This window comes from Hirundo rustica, chromosome 5 (assembly GCF_015227805.2).
Source record: "Hirundo rustica isolate bHirRus1 chromosome 5, bHirRus1.pri.v3, whole genome shotgun sequence".
NCBI classification, from domain to species: Eukaryota; Metazoa; Chordata; class Aves; order Passeriformes; family Hirundinidae; genus Hirundo; species Hirundo rustica.
The window spans coordinates 70,650,285-70,671,319 of record NC_053454.1 but is presented as its reverse complement, the minus strand read 5'-3'; the positions used below and the strand labels follow the sequence as shown (position 1 = coordinate 70,671,319).

The window sequence follows — 21,035 nt, the reverse complement described above, 5'->3', positions numbered from 1 at the left end:
TATCTCAGATTAAAAGATATAAATAAAATACTAAAAATACTGATATTTTTTTCTCCATTTATATATGAATGAAACTTGGTTAGTTTAGTGTCATATGCATGCTATTCTATTTCCTAAATGATTGTATTTTAGAACTATCAACCATGAAGAACCTTAGCAGCAATTAAAGGTATCTTTTTGCTCTAGGTTGTATGAAATGCACTAAAACTCATGTAGCTGTGGTTAATGGCATGGTTTGTAAAACAAGTAGATGCGACTGAGAAGAGTATTAGAATTCTGTTGTGATATTTGACCAGGTGGAACTCTCTGTTCTTCTCCAAGAAATTGTACTCTGCAGTAAAGAAGAGGCAATAAATAAGCTGGAGATAGAAACTGGCCGCTGTTTTTAGAGCACTTCTGGAGCTAGGGGAAGGGAAGGCAACCCTAGACAGAAGAGACCATGTGGAACATTGAGGATAGATGGTTACCAGGTGTTTTCATGCTTCAGCATGCAGGTAGGTTGGCTAGGATAAAAAAAAAAAAAAAAAATTAGTCACCAACCCAGCTGAACTGTCACAGCAGCTCTGTGCTTCAGGGCAGAGCTGCAAACATGAGGTGTTTGCTGTTCTCAGTGGAACAGGGGCCAGCGGGAATTGGAGTGTCAGCACACGCAGGATCTTCCGGGATTTGCCTCCCCACATGGCCTGGGAAGTACTGTGTGAGCGCCACAAAAACTTCCCTTGCTAGTGTCTGGTTTTGGAAGGAAGCTTTGAGGTAAGTGGAAAATATTTTGCTGCAGTCTGTCCTCAGCAGGATTGTACCCCTTTGGAAGAAGATAAATCAGGGTGATAAATTGTGTGTTCTACATGCTTCAAAGGGTAGAGTCTGTATCATACCAAATTAAGAAATACATTATCATCTCTTAATATGAAGGCAGAAAGACTCTATTTAACGTAATATGCCAACCAGAGATAGCACAGGGAACCCTTCAAAGCACTTCACAGAAAGCAAAGAAGAATAAATTTGCCTCAGTGGCCAGTGCTCAAAATTATAAATCCAAAATAAAGAACTAGTGATACTTCTAAACCAGAAGAAAGAAAGAAGACTGAGAATAACTTGAAACTGCCTAAGGCAACCATTAAAAACAGTCAGGCACAAAATATTTGTGGAAACGTGAAGTATAACTCAAATTCACTGAGACAAATAGTTAATTTCATTGCTGAGGTAAGCATCAGAACATTTATATTTTGAAAATTCTTTGAGATTTTACTTTTAAATGTGTAAACTTTTCTAAACACAGAAGATGGTAAGAGACATGTCTGATATGTATCATAACTCTGTATAATTAAGTAGGACTGCAAGACCAAAAACAACACCGAAAACACCAGCGAGGAAAAGAGAAGCGATAGAAAATTATGTTTATTTAGTAAACATATGTATCTTAAGTCTTTGTATAATCTGAGGATCTGAACTATGCTAGCATAGACAACTCATAAACTCCTACCTTGCAATCTGTACAAAAAAAAAAAAAAAAAGGTAGAGCTGTGAATAAAATTATTTACCTGTCACCTAATTTTTTCTATGCTTTAAAACTATTGTTATAATTTGTGCCAGAGATGAAGCGAAAGCTCTTTCAATTTCATCATTCTGTAGTAGATTGCTGTTTCCTTTTGAAACAGGACATTCTTGACTATGGGACACCTGATTCTGGATCTTATTCGAGACAGTGGAAAACCTGAGCAGCTGCTCTGTAGGTGGTGGAACAGCCTTTTCCATACAAGTCTAGATGCCCAGCTTCTGAAAGGTCTCTACTGTTTTTTTTCCCTTTTTCCTAGGAAATATTCAGCTGTCCAAACCCCTAAGTCAACAATAATCAATCAACAATTCACAGCATCAAGTAGTGGGGTGCTCTCATAGGGTGGCAAACGTGAGATATTTCAAGTTAAGAGGACATGTTTTCATTACCCGGGTGGTTTTTTTTTTCCTTAGTGAAAAAATTATTGGGTTTGTGAGGAAATGTAATCTTCAGTCTAGTTATGAATTGGAAGCCTAAACTCTTAGAGCTGTTTACTATGTAAAAAATGTCAGCTTTTTCAAAAAGATCCTAATGAATTGCAGCATAGTCAAAATTGTGCGAAGAGGAAAAGTGAAAACAACAGCTGCCTTTTAAAAAAGTGAGTAAAACGGGGAATTGGCAAATTCCTTTCAAATGACCCACTCTAGTGAAAGTATAATTTCATCCTCACTTTAATTAGTCTAATCAAGATAATGCGTAATTAATTGCTTAAAACTGGATGGTGGATTGGAGAAAAGCAAGTAGAAATTCTAAATAACTGTTTATTATGCAAGCAATAAGATTATTAGCTCTCATTTTAGTCCTCTAGGATAAAAAAATTCCCCAACTAGCCTTACCCTATTCAAAGCAGTCCTTGATCTCCCAATTACATTTTCAATGGAGAAAGTTTCTTTGAAGTTAATGATTCTACACATAGCTGAGTATCCTTATGTGTGTAAACTGAGGGTTTCCATTTACAGACAACTGTCCATTAAAATACAGCTTTGGTCATACTTCTACAATGACTATTATTCCCTCTTCTTGGTTTTTAGAGTTTTTGGAAAAATTTAATGTTCAAAATATTTTCAGTAAATTTGATTGATGGCCTTTTGAACTCCAGTTTTCCTTACAGTAAATGCAATAAAATGAAAACACTTAGTACATTGTAATAAAGCCAATATTAATTTAAAATAAAATACTATAGAAATCACCTTTTTCTGAAGACAGTGCAGGACAAACAGACATGCTCTGAAAGCAAGAAGTTATTTCCCATCTCCTGGAGAACATTTGGTGAATATCTATTCAATTTCTAATGCCTGCCAGGCCATGGGTCTGTATGTCATGATGGGAAATTGCATGCCTTGCCACAGAAATACAGATCCTGCAACACAGGGCTCATTGGAAGACTTCACCTCTTTGTAGGTAAACAAGAATCTACAAAAGGACTTCTTTGTCTGTGTGAGTGTAATTGTGTGATTACATCCTAAAAGGTTCTTCCTTTCTGATAAAACTAGATTACCTGAGACAAATCTGAAAAAGGATGGATATGGAAGGAATAAAAGGGACAAAAATCATTGTGTTGTCTTGCAAAATAATCAGAATGAACAGCTGAAACAAGGATGAGAGGCTTCTTGCATCACACAGATATTTCCCTTGAAAAATCTCAGCCCTTTGTGGATTTGAATCATAAGAAGATTGAAAGTTAACTCTGATTTTCTTAAGGACCATGTAAAATGCTATAGTTAGCTAACTCAGAAAATGGCTTTAAAAAATTATCTTTTGAATTTGGTAAGTTTATAAAAAAGTATTTATTCATTAGCTAACTCAGAAAATGGCTTTAAAAAATTATCTTTTGAATTTGGTAAGTTTATAAAAAAGTATTTATTCAATTGCAATTTATAAATTGTACGAAGAAAATCTAAACCATAAAGAGCAAATTTTTGCTAATTGTTTTTTATCTGGTATGAAAGGTCTTGGAGTAGCTGAAAGAGAAAATGTAATGGTAATTAAAGGGTAGAACAAAAAATTACTCTCTAAAAAATCATATCACCTGCAGTGATTTAGACATAAGAAATAATGTCTTTGTAGCCTAAATGAGTGCCATGCTACAAGCTGGGATAAGGAATTAATTAGAACAGTGTGGGTGCAGCAGGGTTAGAACCTATGTTCAGTTCATGTGATACAGAAATCCCTTTTAGACACCAAAAGAAGAGGAGAAGGAAGAAGAGGAGGAGGAGGTGAAGGAGGAAGAGGCTAACCCTAACACTAAAGCTAAATCGAAACATAAAGGTAACCCTAAGACTAAGCCTAAATGTAAACCTAATCCTAAATGTAACCCAAGCACTAAACTTGGAGGAAGAGGAGGCATAACCCTGACCATAATCCTAAACAGAACCCTAACACAATAGTAAACCTAATTTTAACTGAAACCCTAACCCAGAATGCTAACCAGAATTCTTCCATAGATCCAGAATTATGTTTGCAAGCATGTTAAAGTGGATGTTAATTCCATTTTAGGACATCTGAGGAATTTTTAATCCTCTTAAAGTTCTGGAGATCTTAGGGGTTTGGCCATTCTTTGTTTCGTACTTGCATTTCAAATATTTATGGAGTCATGTTGTTGGAACAGTCAAAATAGCCATAACAGTGTTTGGACAATGCCTTTAATGATGTGCTTTAACTTTTGGACAGCCCTGAATTGGTCAGGTCATTGGTAAGTTCCTTCCAACTGAAATATTCTATTCCATTCCCATTTCTGGAATTTCCAACCTGTAAAAAAAAAAACCAAAACATTTTGTTTGCATTATTATCTACCTGTTAATGTGACATTTTCTCCAGAGGATAAAACTGAGGAAAACAGGCCCTGGAGATACACTCGGGGTTTTTTTGTGGCAGTGGGTCTTTGGATAAGGTATCTTAGGTTTGCTCTTTTTTCAATCCTGCCCTGTAAACAACTCATTCTAACCTTGGGTGAGCTGGCACATTGCTTTGTGTGGGTGAACATGGACATACTCGAAGTTTAAAACAAATTGGAGAAAATGTTTTTGGTTTTTTTCCATCAAACTGGTTTGGTTTTTTTTTTTTTTCTTTTTCAGTCAGCATATCCCATTTACAATATCCCTCTGTCAGTGCAATGAAGTTATGACACACTGTGAAAAGGAAGTGGCTTAGGCCAACAAATAGCTGGGAACTGCTCCATAAAGTATGCATTGAAATATGGCCTTGAGGTCTTGAGGAAAGGCTGCAGGGCCAGCACACACAGGTTTCCTCACCCCCTCACCTCGTGGTGACCCGTGGTCTCCAAGCTCAGTTTCTGTCTGAGAGTCAGGCAGAATTATCAGGACAGAGGGTCAACAGGCCAGTTTTATCCCACCGACCTCCCTGATGCTCCCGAGCCTGGCAGCTGTGAAATGTTCCCATTTTCTGCCATTAGCTCTCACCCCGTGTACCAAACATTCCACAGTCATAGAGGAAATCTGTGATAGAAATGGAAATGGGTTGTGGGTTTTTCAGGTGAACAGTTTGTAGCTGGTTGAGAAATTCTTCGGCAGAAGGGACTGTGAAGGGTCTGCAGACACAATATAGTCAGCTTTACATCACTGCCCAAGCCCACAGCTATGCTCTGAAAATCCCTGGCTGTCTGACTAAATTCTTTCAGAGCAATCAGAATACTCTAAATAGCTTTTTAGGAACAGAGTCTTGCTAGTCTGAGATTCAGAGTTTAATATCTTTGTGGGTTTCATTGTACTTAAAGGTCCCTGGATAGTCAACCTACTTCATCTCTCTCACAAATTTCTTTATTTCTAAGAACCTTACATAATCTCCTATGTGTTTCACTTTTTAGGCTCGTTGCATTTATATATAATTCTTTCTGTTTTCATCTCATATTGTGGCTGTTACTTGTTGTAGCATTATTACATATAAACATGCTTAACCTTTATAACTGATGAAATGTAAACAAGCAGCAGGTATAATTCTTGATCAAAGTTTAATTATATTAATTTTAAAAATGTGCATGCCTGTGTTAAACAGTATTCTTCTCAAACTTATTATTTTGAGTGACTTTTTTTTGGGAAATTATTTATTTTTTTCTTTTATATTTATGCCTACCTGATTCAGTATCTGATATTTTGAATAAATCTTCAAATGCAATCCCCCCAATGTAAAAACTCTTTAGCAGCCATTCTCTGCTGTCTCTCTCTATATCTTTTAATAGAGAGAGATACATTAAAAAAATAAACCACTAGTCTTAGAAAGTATATTTCATGAAATAACACAAATTTATCCTCTTCCAGATAATGTCATATGAGATCATAAATTGATCTGAATGGGCTGTTGGCAGCCTGCTCTTTAACTGCATTAGGTTTGTCTGCATTAAATCAAAATGGAAGCAGCTGGATGTGTGTCTGGAAGTCAGATTCCCATTCAGTGGCAGAGAGACACAAAATCTGTAGGAGTAAAGATTCCTATCAAAGATGAGATTATTAAGTGAACAATAACAAAGGAAAAAGCAGCCTCATGAAATCTCCCCTTCTAATTGTATCTAGCACCAGATCAATATGGTATTAATGTTGCTGATTATATCAGTGGTATCCTGCCCTATGTTGTTATACTCTTCTCTATCTTGCTGAGTAATGGTTAAAATTCCATCATAGATTGTAGCCCTCAAAAGGATTTTTGCTCATTAAAACGAAGTGAAAATGCAGTTTTTATTCTTATCAAGGCCCATATCTGCTCCAGGAAGTGGATTATCCTCTTCCAAACTCTGCCCTTTCCATTTATTGTCTTTTCAGTCACTAGATATATATTCTTCCTGACAAAACAAAGCAAACCCTAAAAAACAAACAAACAAAAACAACCAAAAAACCAAACCCAGAAAAATTTCCAAATTATGTCTGTTTGGTTTAATTTCCCTTACGTGTAATTCTTAGAAATAAGTCTGAAACATTACACACAGAATAAAATGTATGTAACCGTAAGGCAGATGGGATAAACCATGAGTTTAGGGAGAAATGTGTGGGGAAGGTATCAGGGAAAGGAAAAGACAGAATAGGATTCTGACTGTAGAACACTGAGAAAGAGCAATAACATGGAACTAATGTATTCTGAGTCCTAGCCACCCTCGGGATCACAGCTGGTTCTTTTGGACATAGGTTTTGTACAGTAGCGTAGTGAAGAAAGGATGATTTCCCTGATGGCAGCAGCTGGTAATTGTTCCTGGATGATGGGATGTACTGCAGTTTCTGCTTCACTAACAACTTAAACCAACTATATTGCATCTAGTGTTTCTGGTTTTTTAAATTGCCATTTATGATGCTAAGCATAATTAACACTGTTTTCAATCTCATTTGCATCGTTTTCTCTTTTCTTTCCCTTCAGTTGTGGGAACTTTTTTTTAATGTAAGTTCTTTTCCTTCAGCAACTTTACGTCTGCCTTTCTCTATGCACTTGGAGCACATGCTTTAATTTCCTTTTCTTTTCTATAGTGACTTTCTATGTCTGAGTCTTACTTCCATTGGTGCAGAGCAATTTTACAGATAAAGGTATAGAGTGCACTTTTTTCCCATTTACAAACCCATATCTGTGCAAATCAAGTATTTAGGTGCTGTGGACTAGTTCCATACAAAGGACAATGACAATGAAACACTGCACTACAAAATTTAATTTTAGGTCCTCATCTATTTCTTAAAATGTATGTTTGGAGCCCATATTCTCCTAATCCAATCCACAGGAAACAAGAGTATAATTCAAGTCAAGCAGCTCACTGGAGACCCTTTGAAGATAGCTGTAAGGAAGAGACCTTCTCCAAAGACAAAGTTCATTCTTGAGCAGACAAATTGTGCTTAGCCCACTTTAACAATCACCCAGCAAAATTATTTTGTTTAAGGCAAGGAATTGTTTTTCTTTATTTTCTACTTGGAAATAACAAGTTAAAAATCTCCCTGTTTCTAGGCTTGAGCATTCATTGGAGGTTGTTTTTTGAACAGGCATTTATATTCCAGATGTTAGAGAAGAAGAGGGAGTGGAGAAGGAGAGGAAAAACATTAAATATACTCTCTTCACTGTAGTTAAAGTTTTCAAGTTGGTTTTCAAGCTTTCTTGAGCCTTAGCCATGATGTGGATATCAGGCTGCTCAGCAATATCAGCAAGATAAAGCCACATTATCCATATGAACAGTAGCGGGAATGTGAATCCTGTAGGTTTGCCTGGAGGAAATTTTGACAACTGGTGAACTTTTAGAGCACCTAAAGGAACATGAGTGTCTCAGTTGCTGGCAGCTGGACCAGATGATCACTGTAGATCCCCCCAGCTGTAGCAGTCCATTCTAAAGTTGAAGCAGGGCTACAATTCAGTGACAGTGGAGACCATGAACTCCATGGAGTCTGATTTATGTCCAGCCACTTCCTTCAGTTTAACTTTTAAATTAGCGTTTGGGAGTTGGATTTTCTTTTTTCCTGTTTTTTCTTTACATGCATTTTCCCTGCTAAAGTTGAAGTCCACGGCTGCCTTCTATTTGACTGTGAGTTAAGTAATGATGAAAACCAAACTTTTTATGAACTGCATTATGGTATATATACCATATATACTTGGTATATATTTAACTCATTCTGCTCTTATACCATTCTGCTGGAAGTCTAATGAAGATTACGAGTTTACTGTTCTATGGATATAGAGAAGGAAAAGGAAGCAAACAAGAATAGTGCCACATTTCTCAGATGTGTATTTTTTTTTTCTTTACCTTAAAAGGTTCTTTAGGATGTGGAGTTTGAGACCGAAGGTATGTAGTTTCTCAATTTCTCAATTTATAAAATGAGTGATTTTGTAAATTGAACCTAGAAATGATAGATTGGCCATTCAGCCTTGGTTTTAAAGAGGAAGCCTCAGAAATCCTACAATTCTATAACGTAGATTTGTTAATATACAAAGACCTTCAGAGTGGTCCTTTGGCTTTCTTGCAAGGTCTTAAAAGTTAGCAATAAATTAAAAATACAGAAGGCTTTTGATATCTCAGTTCTGATTTTCATTACATTAAATACTGCGTTAAATAAGTGTTCCTATTTCTACACTAGTAAACAGTCCAGAACACCTGTGTAGGGCGACCTGAGCAAACCTAGATCTGCTAAATTGCTATTCCTGCCGTAGTTACATCCTGAGCCAGTGGCCATTGCCACAGTGGCCATGCAGAGATTTGTGTTTGGCATGGGCCAAGGACCATTTGCAGTAAGTAGCTCAAATATAACTATCTTGTTTCAGAAGGAAAGAGAAATTTTTGTGACCTATAGAGCAAACATAGTGTGGGAAAATGATTAGGGGTAAAATTGGAGAAAATCAGGAAGTTATTCTCACATTAACCAGGAAGTTCCCATTAACCAGGAAGTTATGTTCACACTAACAGTAAGGAAGTTAGGAAGCTACACTAGGTTCTCATTAACAGTAAGGAAGCCAACCAAGGGGAAAAAAAAGATGTCTTGTGGCTTAACCAGCAACCATGGAGAGATCACAGCTGTAAAACTGCGCACACCTCCATCCCAAAGCTGCCTTGGTTGTAATACTGACATTACCCACCTCTGAGATACCCCTCACTGAACATGATGGATGATGACTGGAGTCACTCAAGTTCCACCTAAACATAAAATGTAGTATAAAGCCAAGTTAGTGCGGGTCCTTCAAGGGTGCTGGCACTTGCCATCAGCAGGAACACGCTCGGCTATGGAGACCTGACATGCGTCCCTCCACCAGCCAGTCCAACTGTCCTTTAACCCACTGGAATATCCACAGTGGGATGCTGACAGGCTGGTTGGGCACAAGGGTTTCGTCTTTCCTGAAGCACCGACAGACAAATAAAACAAAAAGGGTTTGAGAAAATCTCCCCTTTTCACATGATGTCAACATTCCTGTCCCACTTCATCTACAGTTATTCTCCCTACTACTACCTAAATTCAAGGAGAGTCTATACAAATAATAAAACTCTTCTTGATGGTGGAATTCTCTTCAAGAGCATGCACTCTTAAGAGTAAGCCAGAGAAAGGCCAAAGTACAAAATTAAATAAACTACCCGGGCACACAAAAATAAAAAATAATGCTGTGAGTACATTAGCAGTAAAATGGAAACCCAGGAAAGAGCTGTCTGCTGCTAAGTGGTCTAGAAAGGCTTTCTGAAAAATAATGACAACAAAAATAAAAAATGTTTTCCTTCAAGTCTTGTGCAGTGTATGCCGTTGGAAATTGTCAATATAAGTAACGCAATTATTATTAACCACAAATATTTTCTATCAGACTAAAGAAAGATGGATTTGGATACTTGAACAAATTGTGGTTTGAATGGGGTAAATGAGATACAATTGATTCAAGGGTTGCCAAAGCATGGTTGAATCAGTGTCAGAGGCTGACTGATTGTCTTGAAAAAAATAACAGGAGAGGTTCCAGAAAAATGAAAAAAATCCCCTTTTTTTTTGCTTAAAGGAACCACAACGAAATTACAGTACTGTCAAGAAAATATAATTTATGAGAATAATTAAACTCCTTATCAGCGCCTAGGAAGAAAAAAATTCTTATGACTAAGCAAGAAATATCTAGAAGAAATCAAGTTAAACTTACTATATTATAAGCAAAGGTAACTTCTCATGTTATACTGCTAGATAAAAAGAAGTAGATGGTTTATAAGTGATTTAAATGACTTTTTTAAACCATGTTTTTCTGACTGTTTAAGAAATTATATGCCATGAGTTTCTAGGCAAAGCATTGAAATTAATCTGTATAATCCCTGTTTAAAACAATCACTCTACTTCCTCCAACAAACATTCTTTCACTTTTGTGGAGGTTATTTGGTTGTGTCTTTGGTAATAATAGATGATCAATACAGGGTATTGCTGAAAACAGACATTATAAATTAATCATTATTTTGAGCATCCAAGGTTATTAACTTGCTTTATAATGGTGTGTAGGAAATAGGTGACATTAATTTGTCCAATATTTTGAGATATTTCTGCAGATTTGTGAATACTAAAAGCTTTTTCAATACAGATATCCTTATTCTAACAGCCAAGTCTTCAGAAAAAGCCCCTTGTTGCTCATGATTAAAATGTTTTCAATAGTTTGTCTAGTTGTGTAAGGATATATAAATTTTGATGTAGTTGGACTAACATGAAGGTCTCTATTAAGCAATTTGATGAACATCAAGATTTCAGTTACCAGGCTTAAATACTGAGGAGGCAGTACTATTGTAAATGTAGAAGAGTGTTGTTTTAAAGGCATCATTACATGGTATCTACCTGATTTTTTTCCAGTAGTTCATGGTAAATTTTTCAGGAACCCAGAGCTAAAAGGAGATTCATAGTGCTGGTTATTTAAGAGTGTCCTCTTGGTAAAATTATAATAATATGGAAAAGAATTGAAAGAACGTGACACAATTTCCCATAAAAAGCCTTAGAACCTAGATTTTGAGTTAACCTGTGTTCAGCCCTAAATCCTATAAATCACGGTGCCCTTTTCTCTTCCTAGACTAACAGAAGACTAAACTACTGTATTTTTTGGTTAATGTAATCTGTAGGGACTGTTATTAACCAGCCACCTTGGATATAGGACCTCTAAACCCATTTAAATGCTGGTGCTCTGGGTATTAGATGTCTTGTTAAGATAAAATGGTCTCCCTATAAAGTGAGAGTTTGTCTTACAGTCTTGAAGGCAGGTGTGACACTCCAATCCTGTTTGTGATACTGAGATTTACCCAGTTTTGGGTCACTGGGTCTGTTAAAGACAGAGAAGGTTTTGGCAAAAGCTGAAACTGGGCGTGCTTTCTATAATGAAAGTTATCCTCAGTGGATCTGTGTCATCTTCCTAATCTAGTGGAAAGTAATAACCAAGCCTTGTTTCTTTAAGGAGTGCCTTTGATGGATCCATAAATATTTTGATTTAAATGTATGCAAAATAATATTGCACAAAATAAATTTCAAATAAATGTTTTTAAGTGCTTTGGGAAATATTCCTGTAAGTGGCATTCTTATTGTAGTTTTGTCCATTCAGATGGAAAAAAAATCATACAATGTCGTTGAATCCAGTACAACCCAGACATTAAATCTGTATTTTAAAAACCAAGCAAATAATATTATTTCACTACTTAATCAATGTATTCGGCAATTTTCATTTGATTTTCTAGAATAAATATCAAATCTGAAGCTCAGAATAAATACAGCAGGCTTCTTACTAGAGAGTGATTTGATAATTGTGGACAACAATGGTATAAGATGTAGAATATATATACATCAATTCATTGAAAACTTCAATTTCTCATTTCTGATGAGTCCAATCAAGTGCAATCCCATATGTATCCAAATGCTGATATTCCTTGTAATTACCACAAGATTGCCTTATAACTATAAAAAGTTACAGATATTGTGCATATAAATTAAAGATGTTGGGACAAAACTGAAGATTGCTTTTTGTAGTCTACCTGCTTTTGTAATAAATTTCACAGCTCTTCAGGTTGGGATATATACCAGTGCTGTGCTAGCAGTATTCTGTTCCTGACTATTCTTTCCTAACGTATTATCTGTCTTGAGATAAGTAACTTCTGATGAAATAGGTGAAGAGATAATTTTATGGCAGTAAAAATAATGAAATAGTAATTTGAGGATATATTTACATCACTGAAAAAAGGATATATAAGGAAAAGTTTTTCTGTTAAAAAAAACCCAAAAATACTGAAAAACCCCCTCCTTTGAAGCTGTCTTATGGGTGTATAATGTGAAAGGATCTTAAAGAAATATGGCACAGACTGTGAAATGAAAGTTTAATGACAATGAAGTTAATTGTTCCTTGTTTCTTTGATGTGGGTTGTATCAAAGTTAAGTATACCTCATTAAAAAAAGGTTTCTTTTTGATTTAATAAATTGAGAAGAACAATGCAGTAATTCTTCTAAGCATCAGGCTTAGAAAAGCCAAAATTCTCCTAAGGTACTGAGAAAACCAATCAACAGCATGTAGCTTATTGCCTTGCCTTGACATTGCATTAATCTCCCAGCACCCTGTATAAAATAATAATTCAGATAATTTCTTTCAAATGTTTCTCTGACATTTTAAAAATTAAGCTGGAAAACAATCGGTTTTGTTGCTGTTAACAAATGCTTTAATTGATTACCCTCTTTGCTAAAGAGAAACCAAAATTTTGTCAATAAACTGCAAAACTGATCAGAAGTAAACACAAAATATGTAATTGATTGTTGCTCATTAATTTTTTGATAATGAAATGATCTTTAAAACGGGAACCAGAATTAAAGCATACTATTGAGTGGGAAGACCAACGTGACACACTGTATTATGCTGTTACCAGTGTTATATACCATTATTTAAGCTGCAGATTCACACAGGATGGAAAAGACACATTTAGAGCAAGACTCTGAACAACTCCACTAGGGTTTTTCAGCCCAATATACACAATCTGATTTTATTGTGTACATAAGACCTTAGAAAATATATAGCCTTTAGCTAGTTAATTTTGATCATTTGCATTTCTGATTTGGATTCCATTGTTGTTTTCAAAGATGACTATTAATTTACTTAGTGACCCTGTAAAATTTTATTTTTAGTAAAAGAAATATATATCCAAATAGTTGTCTGCAAATAAATTAATTGAATAATATATGCAATTTTAAAAAATATATAGTACCTTTGTTTATTAGAAGAGGGAAAATGAGGAATTATACTTTCAATAAGGTAGTATGTATTTTTGCTGCTATAATAAATTGTGGCCAGTAAATGCAAAATTAAATTCTAACAATGTAATGATTTCATCATGTTTTTGGTGAAATTTGACATAAGCATAATTGAGTGGATTGTGTAAGCAGTGAGAATTAGATATCTATCACTCCTGGAGAAGATGATAATCATAGGTATGAAAGCATTACTAAAGGTGATTTTTCTACCCTGATCTAATCGTCTTCTAAAACCAAGTTTGAATGCTGGAACCATAATGAAGGCCATTTTGTGGAAATTATTGGTTTGGTTTATATTTTATGTCATTGGTTGTTTTGTTTTGTTTTTTGTTTTGTTTGTTTTTTGTTTGTTTTTAAGGATAGCTTTATCTGTTGGTTTCTGTTAAAATAAACCTTTGTGAATGTGTCAGAGTGATAAATGTGAGAAAAAGCAAATTTAAGCAACTAGTGGTATTTGGATCCAAACTTATTCAAATCGCATCTGACATTTAATAAATTACTGCTTTTAAAAAATCTTTTCCTAGAGTTGGGGAATATTCTATAGGTGCACCATTGCACAAGAAGTTCTCATTTCTCCATCTGCCCAGGTTTCCAATGTGACTAGATCTTTTTTATACAGTTTTTCCATTTTCAGTAATGGTTACAGAGCTTTGCAGCCTGGTATCAAATATAAATGTTACAAATATGTTTTTCATTTCTTATTACAGGACTTTAAATATTAAAACAAATTCTGAAATCCTCACACAAATGGCAAGACCTTTTTCCTTTTTTCAAGTTTAACACTTATATCCTTTTAACTGGTTTTCAAACTACATGATTGTGTTCCTAATTAACAGAATTTGAATTAATCATCAGTCATTGCAAAATTTCTGCATCATATCATTATAAAGAAATCTTCCCCTTAAAGAGCAGACTGTGAGAAAAAAATGTGCAGATGCAAAGTTTGTGTTTGAAGACTGGGTAGCATTTCACAATGCCATTCTGATTGTCACCCCGAGCTTTAACACTGCCTTCAGTATATTGTGTGCTTTTGGCTTTAAAAACCTCTGAAAACTGTATTCCACCCTCTTTCTTGAGGGTTTTAATTGCATTAATATTTAACTTACAAACTGTACGATACAACTTTGGCATGAACTGCTTCTTGATTTCACTTAAATAAAACCAGGTGTTCTAGAGTCTTCAGTTATTCATAGAGTACAACTTCTGTTGTCACATAATTTTTATCATTATGGGAAAAAAACCCAAGTTATTCCTGAATGGGAAGCAGTACAGAAATTTGAAAGGAAATATGTAGTACTTACGTTGTAACATTGTGTTCCAAAGCCATATTGCAGGTGTAAAAGGCAGATGAGTAAGTATTCTGATATCTTTTAAGTGATGGGGAGGCTGAGTTGTAAAAAGATTAACAGAAGAGCTTAAGACTATTCAGGAATTGTTAACAAAACCAGGATTATCTCTCTAAATGCTCTGGTTTTAGTCCAGCCTTTTTCCACCTTGTTCACCCTTCTCACGAACAGAATCAGATTAGGTTAGGAGATTAATTAACAGCATCTTAAGACTTCTGTTACTTTTCTCCATGCAGTGTAAAGTCAAAATCACTCATTATGATCTATTAAATCATTCTGAATCTAATTGCAGTTCAGCTATCCTTAGCAATTCCTACATTATCTTCTTCTCTATGTATCTCATGTGGATCAGCATGGAATTTGTTTAGCAGGAGTCAAAATAATGAATTTTGGTTTTCTCAGGATATGGTGGTTTTACTTGAGGACATGATTGTTAAAGATTTCATTGTGATAATTTTTATATTTTACAGGAACTTTGTAAAATGCTCATGACTGTTGAAGTTTGAAAGCTGCATCTGTTTTTGTTTGTTTGTTTGTTTGTTTTTCTTCCTGGAAGAGAAACATTAAACGTCTTAGTAATATTTAACTACTTGGAGAAGATTCAAGATGTCTTTTGGACATTAATTTTGTCCAAAGCCCCAAGACCTAAATTTATGTCTACATTTACACAGGTAGGTGTATAGTTAAGTAGTGGTCTTTATGTCCCCTGTACAATTTCTGTAATATTTAGGATATTTCCCAAGTCTTCTTTTCCACCTTCTAGAATCAGGAGAGATGTGGATGTTCAAATATAATATTCTCTTTGGTGAATGCTGTCAGATCCTTTAGGGAATTCTCCCACCTCAGCAGGGTCTGTTAATGTACCAGTCTTGGGGTACAAAGCTGTTAGGGGACACATTGTGAAATGAAGCTTATTTGGGTATGGACATTATGTTTTCAGTGCTTCTTGGAGTTGGATTTGTTCCTGGCTAGTCTGAGTTCACCCCAGTCCAAACCTGGGTTCTCCTTCTGCCAGTCAAACAGGTAGGTAGCTTTCACAGCTGTAATGTTTATCCCAATCCTTCTGTCCTGCTGCTGAGGGTAGATTCAACGTGCAAGAAAGAATCTGCGCGTATTTTAGCATGGAGAATTCATAAAGGATGAAACATGCTGGTTGTTGGAACAGCAGCTGGGTGAGGGATGCAGGGCAGGTAATAGAGAGGTTTTGAGTGTATTTTGTACCTCAGAAAGCACTACAGGCATCTCTTCATGTAGTGTGCAGCACCACTGTGTTGGTCTTGACACAACTCTTCACACAGCCAGTCAGCATAGATGACTATGCTTGGAGAACAGATTTGCCTTCTGTTTTCTGAGCTATATGATCTACCCAGTTTGTCTGGAGTTCGCAGTGGTGTGCCAGGAACCAGCATTAGGCTTGATCCTTACTTAATAGATGAGGAACTGCTCTGAAACAAATGGAAAAAACAATATGCTGTTGGCCTTTGAAGGAGCTAGAAATATAGGAAGTATTGTAAATACCAGGCACAATTGTGAAATAGCTTTGAGACTCCTTTGTTAAGTATCTGCTTCTGATTAAAGCTCCATCTGAATTTTAAGCAACACAGAGCAGAAAACCCTTTTTTTTTTTTCTTTTTTTTTTTTTTTCCCACAAAATAATAAATTGTTATCTTGAAAAGTATAAGAAAATTTAAAACTAAGATATTTTCACTTTCTATGTTACTGGAAATATAACAGACACTAAAAAATGAGCTGATCCCCTTTTAACCTCCATTTTTTTTTGCAGAGATCACATTTTTGTGGTGATACAAAACAAAAATCTACAATATATTAAAAGTTCTGATATTAATCATGAATTCTTGAAATTTCCTTTGTAAGATCTAGTTATCAATGGTTGAGGAGCACTCTAAGACACAAGCAAAAGTTATGTGCCATTATTAAAAAAAAAAAAAAAAAAAAACAAAAAAAAAAAACCAAAACCAAAAATTGGTGATGAACTACAATTATTCCTGCTCAGGAAAATCCTTGTTGAAAATCACAGTGTTTATAGGAAGCTGTGGGGTGTCAGTAAATTTGTTTACTTTCAAATGGAGTATCAGGAGTCCCACCAATTGTGATGTGGTTGGGAAGAAAAAAGAGTATATATATCATATGTCATTGTCACATAAACTTAAAAATCAGAAGGCTGAAAATCTCTTTGTGTTACACTTGTGCCTTTGCATGTGTTCTCACAGAAATAGTACTGCTTCATAATGTCTCTGAAATGTCAGCCAGATTCAAGGCTCTCTTTTTTCTTGCCTTTTAGGTCACAAATTAAAATCTTGCATAACTCTTTAATATCTCTCTTCCTACTCAATTAATTATTATTATTATATCCAGAAAATTATATTTAAAAAAAAATTAAGGTCGCAAAGTCAAGCACACAAATTACAAAACATTCAAATTAAAATTCCCCATGCAGCCTTCATTTGGCTTGCTTGGACATATGCATTATAATGGTCTTTAATTACATCACACAGGCAATTTTTATTTTTTTTTTTTTTAATTTTTTTTTTTTTTTTTTTTTTAATATGGGCTTCCTGGCTCCATCAGTCAACGATGGTACTTCCTTAATCAGGAGTATTCAGTATTTTGTTCTCTTGTCCTTGTTCAGTGTGTGGACGTGCCTTATTGGCTTCAAACTGTTCAGACTGCACTCTTTAAACAGGAATTATTGATTTTTCTGTGCTATTTTCTAAATGGAACTCATTAATATAATGTCAGACATTACTTTGTATTTTCAAAATCCTCATAAGGTTAAGGGATTTTATTATCTTCATTTTACAGATGGGTAATGGCCATACAGAGAAATTAAGCTTAAGTATATTTGGGTGTCCAGTTTGGGGGGCCTGTAACCTCTTATTCTTCAGCGTGCTTGGCATAGTGTAATTCAGAACAAACTCAGGATATGGACCCTGCGGAATTCTCTATTTCTTTTAAAGAGTTATTAATCTGATTTGAGATCTGCAGTAGAAAAACCCCGAAAACAAATATTGAAAACTAGCCTTTAAAAAGTCAATGATTTTTTTATTACAAATTTTGTAGTAAGACTTTTTCTCAGGTCTGCCAAGGACAAGGTTGACACCTAACCTAGGTCTGCAGTGCAGATACAGCTGCCTTTTTTTACTCATGAAGCTCCTCCTTCCCTTTCCAACATATTCAACAAAAAGTAAATAGATGGTATAAAGATATATATGAATATGCAATGTGGAATAAGATAGTGGGAATAAGAGTGAAGAATGGGATATCAGTTGACAACAACAAGTTGTTTAATAAGAGATATAGGCAATGAGATTAAATTTTAGTTGGGAACATTACCTCAGTTTTACTGCCACTTTAAAATTAACTTTTTGCAGATCTTTGAGTAAGCTTATATGTATGTTTGGGAAAGAAAACTTCATTATATTTATGTTTATTGGATATTTTAATATCAAGCAACAGTGTAATTAATATATTTTTGACATATATTCAAACAAGGAACATAAAAGTATTCCCTCATATCTCACAACCACCTCATCAATACAAGTGGTGTCTTTAAATCCCTAAACCAGGACTCTGATGTTTGAACTGTCAGAGCAGATGTCAAGCTGCCAGCTTCATCCTCTGAGTGTATCCATACTTTGGCAGTCATAAACTGTAGATTTTGGATGAATTCACATATCTTCCCTGGTGATGGAGGACATTGGAGTAACAGGTTTCACTTGGGAGTCTGGAGGGATTCTCACTGTAATGAGAAGGTTACAGCTTATTACACACTGACTTCATAATTTCCCTGCCTCTTGTTAGTGTGAATGTCAGCTTTCCTCTCCTGCAGACTACCTCAGTTCTCACCTGTCAGTTCCCTGCTCTTTTCCTTTCTCTTTCACAGGATTTCTTCCCATACATGCCATTTATTTTGTGTCCCTTTCCAGGATCAAATGTTGGTTCTTTACAGTTGAAGAGAGCAACATCTTCCATTGTGATGTTTGGATGCCAGTGGACAGTGTCAGCACAAGCATATGAGAGCACCTTTGTTACGTGTTTGTGGTATGTGGAAAGATTTCTTTCACTAAGAGGATCTTATGGGAGGCCTTGTCAAATGGGATAATAAAGAAAAACAGTTAAGCCATAGACAAAGTGACTCAAAGATGATGGACTAACGCAGAGACAAAGCCAAGAAACACACCTCAGTCACATTAATTGGTGGTCTATGGATGCCTTGGGAAGGCTGACCTGAAACAGAGACTGGACAGAGATAGAGAATAAAGCAGTTATTTATTGAAAAGCCTCCAAGATCCACCTTGGGCAGGACAGGGCCTGACCAGGGCTACACCCAAAGTGGACTAAGAATGGTCAAAAAGTATTACAATTTTATAAGTTTTGATCCATTTGTGTATTGGGGTTCAAATGTCCAGTTACAGCCTTGGGTTGTGAGGTCCCATCTTTCTTGTTTTCTCTCTTCAATCCACCATTGTTTGTGCTTTTGGATCTGAAAGTTGCCTTGGTCTTCAGCAGGAAAAGGATTTGTTTTGTCTCCCTGCTCTCTGAAGAGAGCTGACCAACACTTAATATGAGGCTCAGGACTGCACCCCCAGGCAGCACAGAATCTGAAAAACAAGAGATGAAACTTAAGGCATCACTATCAGGAAAGGATGGAAACCTGAGGGTTCAAAATGGGAGGAGAGGAGCTCAGCAGGACTAGGCAAACTGAAGGAAAAGGCAAGGGAAGGGAATGGGGACAAAGGTGGGATGAAAGGGCTACTCCCACATGGATAGAGCCAGTCACTGTGCTTATGGACTAAGCCCCATGCCTGGTCACCACAGTCTGTCCCAACTTTCCTTAGTCCTTTCCTAACCAGGACTCTGCATAACCTCACTGCCTATCCATGTGTGAGCCCTGCAAGAACTGGGTGCCATCCACCAGAGGGGAGTGGCTGTGGACAGATCTGAGCTTCTGTGTCCATGTTCAGCTTTGCTATGGGCTGAACCTGCAAATGGGACATCAGCATCTGCCGTGTCCCACAGCCTGGGACTGCCCTGCTCTGGGCTCCAGAGCCTGGGCAAAGGAGGAAGTCCTGGGCCAGAGCTGCTCTAACATCCCTTAACAGGCAGGTTTTCATTTGACAGAAGTAATTCCAAAGATTAAATTGGGCAGCATATAATTTTCCAGCATTATAGTCATAATCCAGCCTGATGCGCGGTGCAAATATAATGAAAAGGGTCTTTTTATAAATGTGCAGGGCTAATAATCCCATTTTTTAATAGTGAAGCCTTTTGTAATATTTATTTCCCAAGTTACAGTATCTATACATGATAATATCTTTTAAAAAGTCTGATCGTGAATAAGATGATGTGAAATTTTGAGACAAAATGAATATGTGGCATTCTTCATCTTATTTAAATAAGGCTTGGCTCAAATTCCTATTTAAGATCATAATATGGCAGAAAATTTCTGCTGCACTTTTCCAGGCATGGATGAAATTAGAATTTATAAATATCAGTTGTTTCAAGGCTGTGCTGGGTTGTGAATAATGTTCTTTGCTGTGTACCACTGCAGCAGAAAAAGACGGCAGAATCATTTCCTTACAACTATGGAAAACGATGGGTAAACTCTCTCCCTCCCACATGCTTTCATACATAAAATTTTCCCCCTTGTAACACTTACTCACAGTATTATGGTTTAATATAAATTTTTGGGTTTTGTTTGTTGGCTTTTTTATTATCTGTTCCCCAATAAGCAGTGAAAATGATCTCTGCAGTAACTAGTAGCTCTAGTACTAAGGTTGTTTGAGAAAATTGAATTGTGCTCAGGGGCAACTGTGCCTGTGAAGTGTTTAGTGCATGTAAACAAACAGAAAACTATGCATATTCCCTCAGCAAAAGCTGCTTACAGAGAGCAGAGAATGTCAGCAAGCAGGCATATGAGGTGGCTGTAGCGAATGGTGCAGAGAGAGGAGGAAAAGCAGATGTTGTTATGCAATGACACTGCACCAAAGACCAGTGTGTAGCGCTAAAATAAGCAGTTTTTCCTGTTACAGCTGGCCATGCACAGCACAGTGTACACTTGGAATATATAATGCTCTAGCATCTGCTTCTCTGTAAGGGTTTCATTTTCTTCTTCAGACAGTTACAATCTCAAATCTTTCGTTTGATAACTCCGATGTCCTTGATGGGAGAAAAAAGGCTGCAGTGTTGTCACAATCTCTAAGTCAATTCCTTTAGCAATGAAAGAGACCCCAGAAATTATGTACAGTACACTGCATTGAAAACACAAAAAGCATTTGCTTTTCTGCCTTCTGCACTCCAGTAATTTTCTTTTCTTGATGCAAGATGGAGTGCAGGTGACAAGGACTAGTCTAAAACGTAAAAAGAAAGGTATTTCTTTTACTGTTGAAGCAAGTCACAAAAGAAAAGACATTTTCAGAACTG

The 21,035-nt window shown here is 36.0% G+C and overlaps 1 long non-coding RNA gene across 1 annotated transcript; it reads left to right on the top strand.

Annotated features, from left to right (window-relative positions):
- The first annotated feature begins 3,747 nt into the window (after positions 1–3,747).
- On the top strand, positions 3,748–10,116 carry LOC120753007 (uncharacterized). Its single transcript, XR_005700923.1, has 3 exons — positions 3,748–3,823; positions 8,282–8,312; positions 9,998–10,116. It is a non-coding gene; the product is annotated as an uncharacterized LOC120753007 (long non-coding RNA).
- The last annotated feature ends 10,919 nt before the right edge of the window (positions 10,117–21,035 follow it).